This window comes from Diadema antillarum, unplaced genomic scaffold, assembly GCF_040938485.1.
Source record: "Diadema antillarum isolate AM-2024a unplaced genomic scaffold, OU_Dant_1.0 seq00000160_RagTag, whole genome shotgun sequence".
Lineage (NCBI taxonomy): Eukaryota > Metazoa > Echinodermata > Echinoidea > Diadematoida > Diadematidae > Diadema > Diadema antillarum.
In genome coordinates, this window is record NW_027271231.1 from 884,374 (window position 1) to 900,248 (window position 15,875).

General features: G+C 35.5%; 1 pseudogene; it reads left to right on the forward strand.

The window, feature by feature from the left end:
- Positions 1-232: 232 nt before the first annotated feature.
- On the forward strand, positions 233-14,156 carry LOC139727938 (sulfotransferase 1B1-like; annotated as a pseudogene).
- Positions 14,157-15,875: the final 1,719 nt, after the last annotated feature.

The window sequence follows — 15,875 nt, forward strand, 5'->3', positions numbered from 1 at the left end:
GGTTCTCGGAGGTTATGGAGAAGTACAAACGGTATCAAAATTCCATACCATGCAGTGGTTGATGTTACTCCCCATGTGTGGCAAAAGATTGAGATATACAGTATTATCACATTGTGATCAGGACAATCTGCAGAGAGTTCTAGAAGATGGCAAGAAACGACGATTTTCACAGCCTTCCAGTAGGGGAAACGATTCCGGACCAGCGCCCTCTTGCATATATAAGTTCGAGGACATGAAGCAGGTATGTCGTCTTTGATTTAAAAAAGTATATATACTTTTAATCCGTAGCTCTCCTTTCAAAGCGAAGAAGGCAGCCACCCGAACGATTACGAGCAGAACATGTAGATGTGCAAGTCAAAAAAACTTAACGCTAGTAATCTAATGTCTGGCCAGATGAGCAGATCTGTCACAACTATTTGAGCAGAAATTTTATCTTATTAACACTTTTACAGTTTCAGACCATATACATATTAACATTCAATAATTATTCAGCCATCATTCATCTTCACAACATTTATGTGTACATTAATGTTTGCTAAGAGTTCTACTGTGTGTTCTATAGGACCTCCGCGGAACAGTTGAACGAGTGGCCCACTTCATAGGCAAATCCCTCTCTGATGACGTCATCGATCGCATTGTGAAGGCCTCCAGTTTTGAGGCGATGAAGCAAAACAAAAGTGTGAACCCGGATTTCTTAAAGCCCGAAGTTGGCCCGGGTCAGAAACGGCAGGAAAGCAAGAGTTCGTCCTCATTTATGCGGAAAGGTATTAATGGAACATTTTGTGTCACTACTACCATCCATGCGAATTCAGTATTCTGGAGGCAGAACTTATCATTGTTTAGTGTGTGTGTGTGTGTGTGTGTGTGTGCGAGCGCGGGCGCGTAAAAGTATGTTAAAGATGTTAAAGAATCAATGGAAGCATGAAAATGGATGCAACCTGCAGCGATGACTTGCTTTCGTTTTCGTTTTCGTTTTTTTGTTTACGTATAAGGTATCCTATCAAAATTATTCAGGCTAGCGATGCAAAGTGGCCATTGTTATAAATAATACTTTTTTTTTTTGCTTCCCCACTACAAATTTAATAAAGCAGTTTTCTTCAGAAAAGGGTGCTCTTGTCATAAATAAAACGTTGATCCATTACAATCAATGGTATAAAAAGGGATTGTACGCGTAAAACGTGAAATTCATAAGAGATGACATAATGCACCTGTCGAAGAATTGTTGCTGCGTTAACAAAGGAAAGTGATAAGGTACTGTTTCTCATTCAATAAATGCATGTATCATTATTTATTTAATTCCTTATTTTTATTCCTGACTCATGATTCATGTGGTAACATTTTCGTTTTTCTTTGTTTTGGTTTGTTTATCAGATGCTGTAGGCGACTGGAAAAAAAATTCAATAAATGTATTTATCATTATTTATTTAATTCCTTATTTTTTCCTGACTAATGATTCATGTGGAAACATTTTCGTTTTTCTTTGTTTTTGTTTGTTTATCAGGTGCTGTAGGCGACTGGAAAAATTACTTCACGGAAGACCAAAACCGAAGGTTTGACGAACTCTACGCCGAAAAAATGGCGGGCTCTGGACTTGAATTCCAATTTGAATAAACGACCAGGAGGCAAATAGCATATTGCAGATACGATATGATTTATACGTATAGGCTTATATGTGTATGTAAATTGACTCCTTTGGGTTTATGCTCGTGCCTAATTCCGCAGAGTGAAAACTTTTAAATATAACATACGCCATTGGATGCGGTTTGTTACATTCTGTTTAGTCATTCTGTTTATTCATTTAGTTATTCTGCAAACTCAATGGGAATTTTGGAATTTCTGTCAGCGTGATTATTATTCATTTTAGGCGACTGGTGTTTAACCTTCGCCACGTAATTCTACGGTATTCAATGTGTAATCTTTATGTGCAATGAACAATTTGTCATTGTCAAATTATAAACCCTTAAACAGACATGTGCGTCCTTTTGCATAATGAATATTGTAAATATAATAAAAATCATTATGTATTGCATTACTTTGGAAACGATTCTTCTTTCGTAATGCAGCTATTTTATCATATGATTTACAAGCCTGGTTAAAAAAAAAAATTGCGTAGGACTAGGTTTAAATTGTGAAATTACATATAGATTATGCAGCACTCTGTAGTAAATTCAAGTTATTTCTTGTCAATAGAGACTCTAAGAGAAATTTGATGAGCTGTCACTGGCTGTAATGCTTAAATCAGTCCTTTGAAAGGACACTTTCAAGCTTATATGTGACCCTGCTTCACAAAACCAACAAAAAGTCTCCAGACATGGATTTTTAGTTAAGGGCAGATTCTGAAAGAGCAGACTCTAAGCTTTACAATGATGTATAGCTCAAGTGAATTTGACTCTCCTAACCTATCTTAACATTGAAAAGAAAGCACACACTCTGGAAAAGTGTGAACCGAGAAAAGAGGCTCTGAAGTACAGGGTCTATCTGTCTACTCAAGCGCTTAATCTTTACCAAACCGCGCTAGCTGTGCGATGAATGGGACAAAAAACAGGATTTAAACCACTGGAGCAATAACAATGAAAGGATTATCAAATTAAGATCAAATTAAGTATGCTCTTATAACACATCCTGTACATGATTAATGCCAACTTTCAAAGCAATAGCGTTATCCCTTCAAAAGTTATGAGACTTGAAAGTGAAGAGTGTGCAAAGGATTATCAAGAAATGAAAAGGGGCCTCTAAGACATACCTGATCTCACTACTTTACAAAAATGGGTTGTAGAAAAACTGCTCAAAATGCATTTTCCCATTGATTTTATGACCCAAACTTCAGGATAATGTAGAATAAGGGTAACTCTTTAAGAAAATATGAAAAACTGAACATTGACTTGGTTGACCCGTTTCACCTTTTTTTTTTTTAGTCCTCACTTAAAATCAAGGGGTGCATCTTTTTGTCTGTTTTGTGGTGCACGGTCACATATAGACTCTTCTGTTAGATCTGTTATGGTACCATATCTATTCATATCTTTAGAATGCCCCTTATATCACTGAAAATTGCTGAACGTGGTGTTAAACAGAATTACTAGTATATGCATTCAAATTCATGAAATTCTTCCGTCGAGATGTTTTCTTTGCAACTGATTGACAAATTATTTACGTCGATGTAGGGCAATTTGTCAATCAGTTGCAAAGAATTATATGCATCTCTGTCATTTAAGTCATACATTACTAGATGTTGTTTTACCACCATGTATTTTCCTGTAGTTGACAAGGCAAAACAAAGCAAAGTCCTAAGCCAAGCTTTCCGTCTTTTGACTATTATAATTGAAATAATGTATGACAATGCGTGTAATATAATGGTACACAATTATCGTGCAACCAAACATATGCCGCACTGGAGAAAAGACAATGAGATATTCATGAGACTGCATAGGGAACAACTGTTCTCTATTGATAAAAGTACAAGAACATTGAAGAAAATTGAAAACAAAAGCCTCTTTTGACCATTAAAAGTGAAATACTGTAGGGATTTACGATAGACGGATTACCAACAGTGGCTTCTATAATCATGTATAGTTCAATCATTAGACGTGAGAGCACTTTTGGCAAAAATCATTAATGATATCTAAACCGCTGAACCACGAAAATATCATGGTTGCCATGCGTCTGGGATTGCAAAAGCTAAAGCCATATTGCTTTTGATTCGATTTTCCATTTACACTCGATGTTTTATATTTTATGTTTTATTTTATCATTAAGTTTTCAGATTTTATATGTCTTGTGAAATAAACTATAGGTGTAAGGTCATATCTTTATCATACAAGACATACATGTGTTTGCTTGTCTGACTAATTCGAAAGATTATTGTCTAAACTCTGTATGGAAAAAAAAGTCAGCCCGAAATTTTTTAGACGTATTTTGTCCCCATCGCTTGTGCCCATTAGCCCAAACCCATAAGAACAACATCGACTGTATATCACAACTCAATTTCTGTCACGTTTTCGTTCGTTTGTGGACAGGAAAATTTTTCCAAAATCACCGGTGTGATATACTATACAAATGGACACCATGTACCCCTGAAGGCTCTCAAAGTCCCACCCCCCCCCCCTGCAAAAACAAGCAAACAAACAAACAAGTTTGCTATGGGTGGGAGGTGAACTTGCGACACTCAGGTGCGTTCGAGACCCTCAAGCATACGTATACACCTTGACACTACCAATACACACATTTTAAGAGATGCAGTAGCCAACGCACACTGCCTTGTCATGCCCCAAATTGTATGTGTCAATATTATGGCCACTTTGAATGGTGGTCTGAGCTTACCAAGTAAGCACAGACTCGAAAATAGGAGCTTAAGTACTTTGTACTTCACTAAGACTTCCATTAAAACACGAACAGACAAACACACACACAGTCACACACACAATGAGACGAAATATTCAGTGATCGCAAATGGTAAAGAAAAAGGATCTATGTAAAGTGTCTATGATTGATGTACATTTCCATTTTATCTTAATCTGACTGTAACAGCTAAAGGATCCGCCATGAACAAATTTGAATCTATACAGTTACTGTACTTGCTTGCAGCACTATGCTCTATTGCTTTAGGTGACAGGAAAAAACCCATAAAACAAACAAGAACATTCGATTTTGAAAATAAATTTCACACAAATTTTCTCAAAGACCCAGCCAAAATATATTAGGGTATTTACTCTGAATATTTGCAGACTTCTTTTTTGCAATGTGTTCTTGGCTCCACCTTTAAACTCAATCAAGCCTTGACCGCTAGTATATCAGTATATCATTTGTAGTTGTCAAAAAATGTCAATAACATCTTTGATCCTTCGTTTTTTCAAATATGTTTTCTATCATTCTCCACTTCGCATACTGTATTGATGTCATTCATACATTTGGGGAGTATTATGAAAACAAAAGTCTGGTACTTCTCTATTTGGAAATGAATTTTTCTGTGTATAAGCTGGACTATGTCTTCAAGTATAGGATTTTGTACATAAAATATTCTATTATAAGACAGTTTTAGCTTAACCTGAAACCTTTGGTTCAGGTGAACTGTTACAGCCATTCATATTCTGGCGCTGAAAAAAAAAATTCTAACGCTGTGCATAAACTTAACATTTCAGCTTCTTTTTGAAATCATCAAGACAGATTTTCATCAAATTTGGCAAGTATAGAATCCCTAAAGGTGGTGGGATCTGAATTTATGCGAATAGTACTGTAGATGGCTAAATAGCCCTAAATTAAGGAATCTTGAAAAAAAAAACATCTTAAGAACCAGGAGTGGATAAAAATTTTCTTCTCTAGAACCGGAAGTGATAGAGAATAGTTGGTGACATGATTAAGTTCATTTGTGACATGCAGTTTTAAGCTTGCTTGTGGCAGATCCGGGGGAGCCTCCCCCTACCCCCCTACGCCCTCCTTCCCTCTTTCAGGGGTCGGGGTGAGGGAAAGTACCAAATATGGGTCCAATATCCATATTTTCACCTTCTTGAATATGCATGGTTATTTTTTTTTACCAAACTTGGAAGTCAATTTTTGCAAGGTGATACAATACATATTTGACAAATGGACACCACACCCCACTTGCGGGCCCCATAGGGTCCAGATCCCTAGATTAGAAAATCTTCAAAAATGCTTCTTAAGACCGAAAAACTCTGAGTAAATACATTGTACATTAGTTAGCGTACCTGCAAGTTGTTTTTTTTTTTCACGGCAGATCTATGGGTAGCCCCCTTGGGTCCTGGACCAAATTGAGAGCCATTTTTCTCTTTCTTCTTTTTGAAAACACCTTTGTCAACTGCCAGGAGAAGATCGATTCAGACATTGACATGCGGCCAGCTAACATTTTCAAATCTGAAATTTTGTTGGCCCGAAATAAACGAGAAAATAACAATCCATTTTAAATCTTAATTGCCCCATCGGGCCACCAAAAGATAGCTTTTTTGGAAATTTGGTGGTCCGACATCAATTTCCAAACGCCCTGGGCCACCGGGGCAACGCTAATGTTGAGCCATATGTAGGTATATACATGTATATATATATATACATATGTATATATATATATATATATATATATATATATATATATATTCAGTATACATGTAATATATATATACACATAAGTTTATATATACATATATATGAACAGTATAATATACATACATATATATCTATATATAGACAGTATAATATATATACACATATATATGTATAGATATAATCGCAACAGTAGGTCAATATAAAAACTCCGTTAGAGAAGTAAGTTTGACGAATTTTCGCTCATAGGGCTTTGTCAAGTCAATACATTTTGTTATGGACGCGCTACCACTGACGACGCATCTTTTATTTTGATTCATATCTTCAAAATAAAATGTCAAATGTACTGACTTGACAAAGCCCTATGGGCGAAAATTCGACAAATTTACGTCTTTAACGGAGTTTTTATATTGACCTACTGTTGTGAATCTATACTTTCTTAGGACTCCAGCAGAAACTAATTGCTGTTATATATATATATATATATATATATATATATATATATATATCTAAAGATAGATAAATAGATAGATAGATAGATAGATAGATAAATAAATAAGGAAATAAATAAAAATATAAAAAAGATGTCTGTCTCGTGGGTCTTGTTTGCCTAGTGTAGAGCTCTTGGGATGCATAGTAACTCGTGGGCTGTGTGACTCGTGGGCATCGGACTCGTGACGTTCACCCAGTGAGACAGTCTGTCTCTAGGTGACCTGGAAGTTCAAGTTCAAGTTCAATTTCAAATTTTATTTGTTTTTCCACAATATATAAACATAAATATATAAACATAAATCTCACTTTCTTGAAGGACAGAAACAATGCAAGTATATTTGTACAGAGAAAACAACAATAATAGAAAAAAAACTAACATTAGCGATACATTGCAATCGTTGCAGAGGTAACGAAAGAAAAACGGAGGGACCCACTAGAAAGACAATGCTTGTAGAGTGTGGGCCCCTCTTGTATTTAAAGCTCAATGCAAAAATTGATTGAAAACAGCAACAAAGCAGCACAAAAAGTTTGGCACAAAAAAGTTTGGCAGCCCAGTGAGCCCACTAGGAGACAGACGGACAAACAGTTACACACATAACAACAACAAGCAAAATAAAGAGCATGAGACAAGACGGGGACAGCAACAAGACTTCTTGTAGGAAAAAAACTGACTTGTCGACAAGAGATGAAACAAGACTATAGCGTGACAGAGAGGTAACAGAATAGACAGGAATATGCAACAGAGACAACGATCCTCGGAGGTTTGAGGAAGAAAGAGAAGAAGAAAAAGAAGGAAAAAAAGAATATAGAACAAACCCTACAACTGCGAAGTATTGGTTAAAGAAGATCTTATCATAGTCAAGGCTTAGGCGATAATAGCAATAATAAAAAGAACTTCAATGCAGATTTTGCGGACGGGTAACAAAATAAGCTTATAAACTAATCTGATTCTGGGGGTCGTCTTTATAGGATTGTAAAAGAAAAAACTTTAATCTCCTTTCAAATGAGTATATAGAAGGAGCAGATTTTATGTCGTGATTCAGGGAATTCCAATAATTTGGTCCAGTGTAAATAAGTGTATTCTTGTTGCTATGGCAATTCAGAAAATATTAAGCTATCGTAGATCTAAATATAAACCTAATCTTGATTGGTAATCACAAAGATGTTGGTAGTCTATCCTTAAGTAAAATAACATTCTACCCCCAAACAATCAATCTGTACAAATGAGATAAAATTCAGACTGCGCAGGGTCTTAAGATAGATGTACTACAGCACTAGAAGTTATGATATGTTATGTTATCGGGCCGAGTGTCTGCAATCTGCGAAATTGTTTTCTTCTTTTAATGATTTTCTTCTTATTACTCTTCTCTTTTCTTCTTAATCTGCTTCTTCTTCAACTTCAACACTTTGAGTGTTAGATTTAGTATTTATACTAAAGGTTGAAGGAGTTACAACGTATAGAATGTTGCTTTACCATTTCATTCTTAGACTATATTGCATAGAGTATACAACTGTATATTTAAACATATATATATATACATATATATATATATATATATATATATATATATATATAAACATTTACATATTTAGAGTATGTTATTATGCGTCTACATTTTTCGAATTTGTGTACTGTGTTCTTCCCTGCGATCACTTGAGTTTTATGACAATGTACATTATCGTAAGTTTCTGTACTGTATACTCTTTTCCTCTTACGTTGTTTTACGCACCTTATTTTCTGCTACAGAAAAGTGATATCTATATGTTTTTGTCGAAAAATGAAATAGAAATGTTAATGTGAATTGAAATAAATAGATAGACAGATATATACATATATATATATATATATATATATATATATATATATATATAAATATATATATATATTACACGATTCGTTTTTCAAATACACACCCTCTCTCAACAGCCAAGGCACTGAGGTAACGGAGGCCTGTGGTAGTTCATCGTACTGGACATTCAGGCAGTTTCGCTTACACCTTAACAGCCAGTGGACTTTGGGAATTTCTTTCTATAGGTTGTTTGCAAAATGACGAGAGATTGTTTGCTTAGAAATCTCGTGTTTAAATGTAGGATTCACCTCTGACCCACTCATTATATACTGCCGGCCCTAAACGTGACATTGACAGTTTCTCGAGGAGACAATAATCGGTTGCAGAGATAGGTTAGAGGTGGATCACAACTTACTCGATCGCGGCGTCTCATTACAAAGCTACAATGACAACTCAAAGCAAAAAAAGGTGACTATGGCATATTTTCTATTGTGCCTTCTGTGTTTCATAACACTATACATTTTGAGAATGTTTGACATTGTCTTTAATTTATTTCTCTCTTTTTTTCCTTTCTGCTTATGATTTCTTTGCCCTTAATTGTCCCTTTCATGCCTGTATGTGACACAATATTTTCATCCTTTTCCACTTTGACTCAGAGGGAATTCTTGAAAGTGATGAACCCATCTTTTCCTTCCAAGTGCCTTTGTGTGTAAAGGAGACATGCCACTAATATCGCGGTGTGGTTATGCCAAACGTCATGCCCCCTCGCGCCCTAAAGGCCTTGGAAAACTTCAAAGTCCGGCCAGATGATATCTTTATCGTTACTTTTCCAAAGTCGGGTAAGTTTTATAAATGCTTCCTAGTAGTCATGTCGCTTTCACGCCTTTGTGATAGATTAAAGTCCTCTTGTGACAATATCATACAATATTACAAAATAGCATATAGGTTTCGGAAAGAATAGTTATTGGTAATTGTTCGCCACATCAGAAATATATACCTCTTCTCATATGGGGCAATATGCCATATTGCTCGTCACACCATGGGGTTGAGCGGTCGGCCTGTAATCAAACAACGTTACTCAATCAGCATAGCCCAGGTGGACACAAACCTATATTTCGCCTAAGTAATATTAAGCGTTACAATTGTTATCTCTCTGTCATCCAATCCATTTCTCTCTGTTATCATAAATAGGATATATATATATATATATATATATATATATATATATATATATATTTATAAAGTGTTTTTGTGTGTGTGTTACTGTAGCCCCTTTTCTGACCTTTAATCTCCTGTTTATTCTTTTCACGCGTATATGTAAGAAAGCTGCTTTGTTTCTGTCTGTGTGAGCGTTTGTGTGCGTATTTGTGTGCGTATGATCTGAGTTTCCTCTCGGATCACCTTCTGTTTCTGTACGAAATCTTTCTTCTTCTTCTTCTTTTTCTTCTTATTTCTCCTCAAAAGTTGTGTAGAGGTTAGTTCAGGGAATCCTTTGCCTATCAATTTCAAACTTATACCATATATGTATCATGTCCCAAAGACGATAGATCTAGTTTTCTTTGTTTCGATTCTGTTATGATTTGTCCATGCATTTCTTCATCTGAAGTATGTGTTGTCTCATTGTAAACTAATCGTGGACATGCATTTAAATCTCATATGAATATGCAAAAGTCACATTGTACTTTACTCTGTTTATATACAAATAACATATTGTATACTTTCATCGGGGAAAAAATAAAATGAAATGAAATGAAATATACGCTTAGTTTGCGTAAGTGTTTATGTGAAAATGTTGACATATACATGCATATATACGTGTTCATATAATTTGTAAGGTGTTTATAATAAATTAATCTATGATTAATGTTTTCGTATGTATATAAAACGCATGATGTGGTGGCTCTGACCTCTCTCTAACTATATCTGTGCTACATTTACTTTTCTTCTGTAAATGATAAAAGCAAAAGGAGATCTAACCAGAGTTTTCATCGCTCTTTGCCCGATTAGGTACCACGTGGATGTAGCAAATCGTGCTGCTTACTCTTCATGAAGGAGACGTGTCAAAGTTGGACGGGGGCCATAACATTAGAAAGGTTCCCTTTTTAGAGATGGTTGATGTCCTTAATCACACTGATGTGAGTACACTTAATCAAAGTGAATTTGACTTTCCGTGGCATTTTCTCTTTATGATTGTCATATTACAAAATAATATAACATCGCAGTGTTACAAACAATGGACAGTCTGATTAAAGAAAGGATATTACGCATATTGCAAAAACTGAAAACGAGTAATAATACAAATATACGGGAGATTCCATTTTCACGGAGACGGGGACGGAAAAAACAGATGTTTTTTGAAATTTTGTTTTATTGCGGAGTTTCCATTTTGGAATGTTACTTACAAATGAAAGTATTTGAATGACAACAATGACTATGCTAATTAATTTCACTGTATCGACATTTCATTTGAATACCTTGTTAAATTTGTTTTCTGTTGACAAAATGAAAGAGATTTTGATTTGAATTTGAATCAAGTTTGAGCTGAAACTGTATATCCGCTGTCATGATGAATCAAAGAAAACTGTTTGATAATAATAATGATAATATTATTATTATGATTATTAATGATGATAGTAATAATGATAATAAAAATAATAATAGAAATTATTTGTATTACTATTATTATTGTTATTATTATCATCATCATCATCATTACTATTATTATTATCATTATCATATACACTTTATGAGGTCATTTTCCACTGGATACACAGCTCTATGAGATTTCATCCCTGGTCGCCACAGGAATTAATTCAAACATCAATTATCTTTTCTTATTAATTGATCTAAGATAATATATTCAAATCACCAAACAGCGACAGTTCAAGTCCAAGCATACATAGGGATTTCAAAACAAGCAGGTCTTCCAGACATTCCCCTATGTACTCTGAAGCTCTGTTCTTGACTACTTTGCAGACCAGTACGAGAAGCTTGAAAGACATTTTAGTCTTGAATGGCAGCTAGTGGATTTAACGTATGAGATGAATATTTCTTCCACTATGAATAAGATGATTCGGGGGAATTCTCTATGATTTCTAGCTAGGTTATTTCTTTCTTCGTGGACGCTGTCCTTTGATTTACAGGTCTGTTTAAAGTGGAGTTACTTCTTATCAGTATTATCATGATCATACTTATTTGTCAACTGAAACCGAACGAGTGACGCGCAATCTGTGTGTGTGTGTGTGTGTGTGCGGGCGCGTGCGTGTGTACGTGCGTGTGCGAGTGTGTTTTCGTTCCTTTACATTTATTCTATCGTAAGTTCAATGTTTTGAGTGACCCTCATCTCTACAAGCTTGACTTTTACGTGGGTCCCTCTTTTCCATCATCGCAATTATTTTTAACAATCACTTTTACAATAATTATATGCATTTTTGTTGTAATGCATTGTACGTTTTGTTTTTAACGAATTTGTACGACAACAAACATGCGTCACTGGAAATAAAATTTCAATTGAATTTGAATTAAAATGAAGTGTATGCTGACATGCACTCTTTCAATCATAACTCATGCACCATTTGATACCAGCCCAGGAATGCTCTTCCGTTGGCGGACGTAGCAAGGGAGATGCAGTCCCCACGAATCTTGAAGTCGCATTGCCGGCTGTCATGGCTACCCGAAGACATCCGAACAGACGAACCCAAAGCCAAGGTCATCTACGTGGCGCGAAACCCCAAGGATGCTGCTGTATCTTTCTTTCACTTTTGTCAATTGAGAGACGATCTACCATCCTACGACTCTTGGGAGGTCTTTTTCGAAGAATTCATTGCTGACAGAGGTTAGAAACGATGAGAGAAAGAAAAGTATTTTGTCAATAACAAAGAATCATAATCGGATGTTTGAATATCAAAAATGAAGGAAACTTCAATGATTATTTCACTTTACAGGCAAAATTTCTCATATCGTAAGGTTCTTTTTTTTAAACTAAAACCTGCACTCTGCCACGTAGTCATGAGCTTTTCCGCCATGTTTCTATTATTCTGTTTGCAACATTGATTGTGGGAAGAAAGCTGTCATTGTTGCCTCCTTAACTTATTTTTATCATAAGTATGTGTACCTTTTGACTGAATTACAGTGTTTATGTTTCCGGACGATATACTAAAAACAACTGCTATATAAATGATACTTTACTGGGCAATCATAAATATTTATCTCTCATTCATGCAAACACTAATGCCATATCAGGTAGGCATTTTCTTTGTACATTACTTATCATAAAGTATCAATTATTCTGTAAGGGTGAAAATTATGTTCATGAAAGGATAAAGGATAATGACAAGCAACTCGTAAAGAATGAAATGAATAAATAAATATATAATTCAGATAAGGAGTGATAGTCACATAGAAACTTGATTTGAGCCGTGTATTTTAACAGCCTATAACTTTATTTTTTGTGTTAAATGTATCTCTCTTCTTTTTATTCGTAAAATCAAGCTATCCAAGGATCATGGTTTGAGAACGTGCTCCCTTGGTGGGAGAGACGCAACCATCCCGACGTGCTTTTCCTGAAGTACGAGGACATGAAGAAGGTATGTCGTCTTTAATTTGAATATATATATATATATATATATATATATATATATATATACTTTTAATCCGTAGCTTTCTTTTCCAAGCGAAAAAGGCAGCCAACGATTACGAGCAGAACATGTAGATGTGTATGTCAAAAAGCTTAACGCCAGTAATCTAATGTCTGGCCAGGTTCGGCGGATCTGGTATGACCATTTGAGCAGAGATTTAATCTTATTAACACTTTACAGTTTCAGAGCATATACATGCTAACATTCAATAATCATTCAGCCATTCATCTTACTCATCTTCACAACATTGATTTTATGTGTATATTAATGTGTGCTAAGAGACCTACTGTGTGTTCTAGGACCTCCGTGGAACGGTTGAACGAGTGGCCCACTTCGTAGACAAATCCCTCTCCGATGACGTCATCGATCGCATTGTGGAGGCTTCCAGTTTTGAGGCGATGAAGCAAAACAAAAGTGTGAACCCGGATTTCGTAAGGCCCCAAGTTGGACCAGGTCAGGAAGAGCAGGATAGCAAGAAACCGTCCTTTATGCGGAAAGGTATTGATGGATCATTTTGTGCCATTACTACCATCCATGATACTTCAGTATTCTGGAGGCAGAATACTTATTTGAAATCATTGTGTGTGTGCGTGTGTGCGTGTGCGCGCGTAAAAGTATGTTAAAGATGTTAAAGAATTAATGGAAGCATGGAAATTGATGCAACCTGCAATGAAGACTTCCTTTTGTTCTTTGGTGACGATCGTATAGGGTATTTTATCAAAATTATTCAGGCTAGCGCTGCAAAGCGGCCAATGTTATAAATAATACTTCTTTTTTTGTTTCCCCACTACAAATTTAATAAAGCAGTTTTCTTCAGAAAAGAGTGCTCTTGTCATCAAAACAAAAGTTGATCCATTAAAACCAATGGTAAAAGGGATTGTACGCGTAAAACGTGAAATTCATAAGACATGACATAATACGCCTGTCGAAGAAGTGTTTGCTGCGTTAACAAAGGAAAGTAATAAAGTACTGTTTCTCAGTCAATAAATGTATTTAGCATTATTCATTTAATTTCTTATTTTTTTCATGACTGATGATTTATGTGGCAACATTTTCGTTTTGTTTTTGTTTTTCATCAGGTGCTGTAGGTGACTGGAAAAATTACTTCACGGAAGACCAGAACCGAAGGTTTGACGAACTCTACGCCAAGAAAATGACGGGCTCTGGACTTGAATTCCAATTTGAATAAACGACCAGGAGACAAATAGCATATTGCAGATACGACACAATTTATACATGTAGGCTTTATGCGTATGTAAATTGACTGCTTCGTGTTTATGTTTGTACGTAATTCCGCAGAGTGAAAACTTTTAAATATAATATACGCCATTGGACGAGGTTCGTTATATTATGTTTAGTCCTGTGCAAACTCAATGGGAATTTTGGAATTTCATTCAGCGTGATTATTATTCATTTTAGGCGACTGGTGTTTAGCCTTCGCCACGTGATTCTACGGTATTCAATGTATAGTCTTAACGTGCAATGAACAATTTGTAGTGTCAAAATATAAGCCCTTAAACAGTCATGTGAGTCCTTTTGCATAATGAATGTTCTAAATATGTATTGCATTACTTTGGAAATGATTCTTCTTTCATAATGCAGTTATTTTATCATATGGATTAAAAGCCTGGTAAAACAAAATTGCATAGGACTAGGTTTAAATTGTGAAATTACATATAGATTGTGCAGCACTCTGTAGTAAATTCAAGTTATTTCTTGTCAATAGAGACTCTAAGAGAAATTTGATGAGCTGTCACTGGCTGTAATGCTTTAATCAGTCCTTTGAAAGGACACTATATTAAATATAAGTTGAGCATGAGTTAATAGTTACATGACATACTTGGCAATATTTTTTGGCACTTTGCAACACACTAAACAATGTATAACTGTAAATGAGTGTATAGTGAGTATATATAGCATACAAACATATCATACAATAAAAATTATCAAACATATATCATAAATAAACAAAATAATATAATTACCTGCTAAGCAGACGTTTGCGTTGCCTGGATGTCTTGTGACTGTCTTAATTGTGGCGGGATGTGAGTGATCATGTGATACAGGTATTGGGGGAAGGTTTGTGTGCGGTGGTGCATGTCAGGCAGGAGTGGGGTAGTATAAAGAATTAGGTTCAGTGTTACAAGTGTGTCAGTCGTGTCAGTGCAGATAAAGAATTGTTAACAATTACGATACAATGAACATTCTCGTGGTCGACCACGGTCGAAAGCTTCACAACTCTGCTGGTTTCATGCGACATCTTCTGTTATCTACATTGTCTCAACTATAATTTCACTTAAGATGACAGAGGCGTGCGGTAGGAATATCAGTATCATCACAATATATATATATATATATATATATATATATATATATATATATTTATTTATTTATACATAATGGTTCAACATTAACATTGCCCCGGTGGCTCAGGGCCACTATGATGTCGGGCCACCAAATTTCCAAAAAGGCTATCTTTTGGTGGCCCAAAGGGGCAATTAAGATTTAAAATGGATTGTTATTTTCCGTTTATTTCGGGCCAACAAAATTTCACATTTAAAGATTTTAGCGGGCCGCATGTCAATGTCTTAAACGATCTTCTGTTGGCAGTTGACAAAGGCGTTTTCAAAATGAAGAAAGTGAAAACTGGCTCGCAATTTGGTCCAGGACCCAAGGGGTCTATACCCATAGATCTGCCATGAACAAGCTTTGCTTTGGCCATCTCTTCCAACATACTTTAAATGTTAGTGTCAAGGTGTACATGTATTCTTGAGGGTCTCGAACGCACCTGAGTATCTCAAGTTCACCTCCCACGCATAGCAAACTTGTTTGATTGATTGTTTGTTTGTTTGTTTTTTGCAGGGGGGACTTTGAGAGCCTTCAGGGGTACGTGGTGTCCATTTGTATA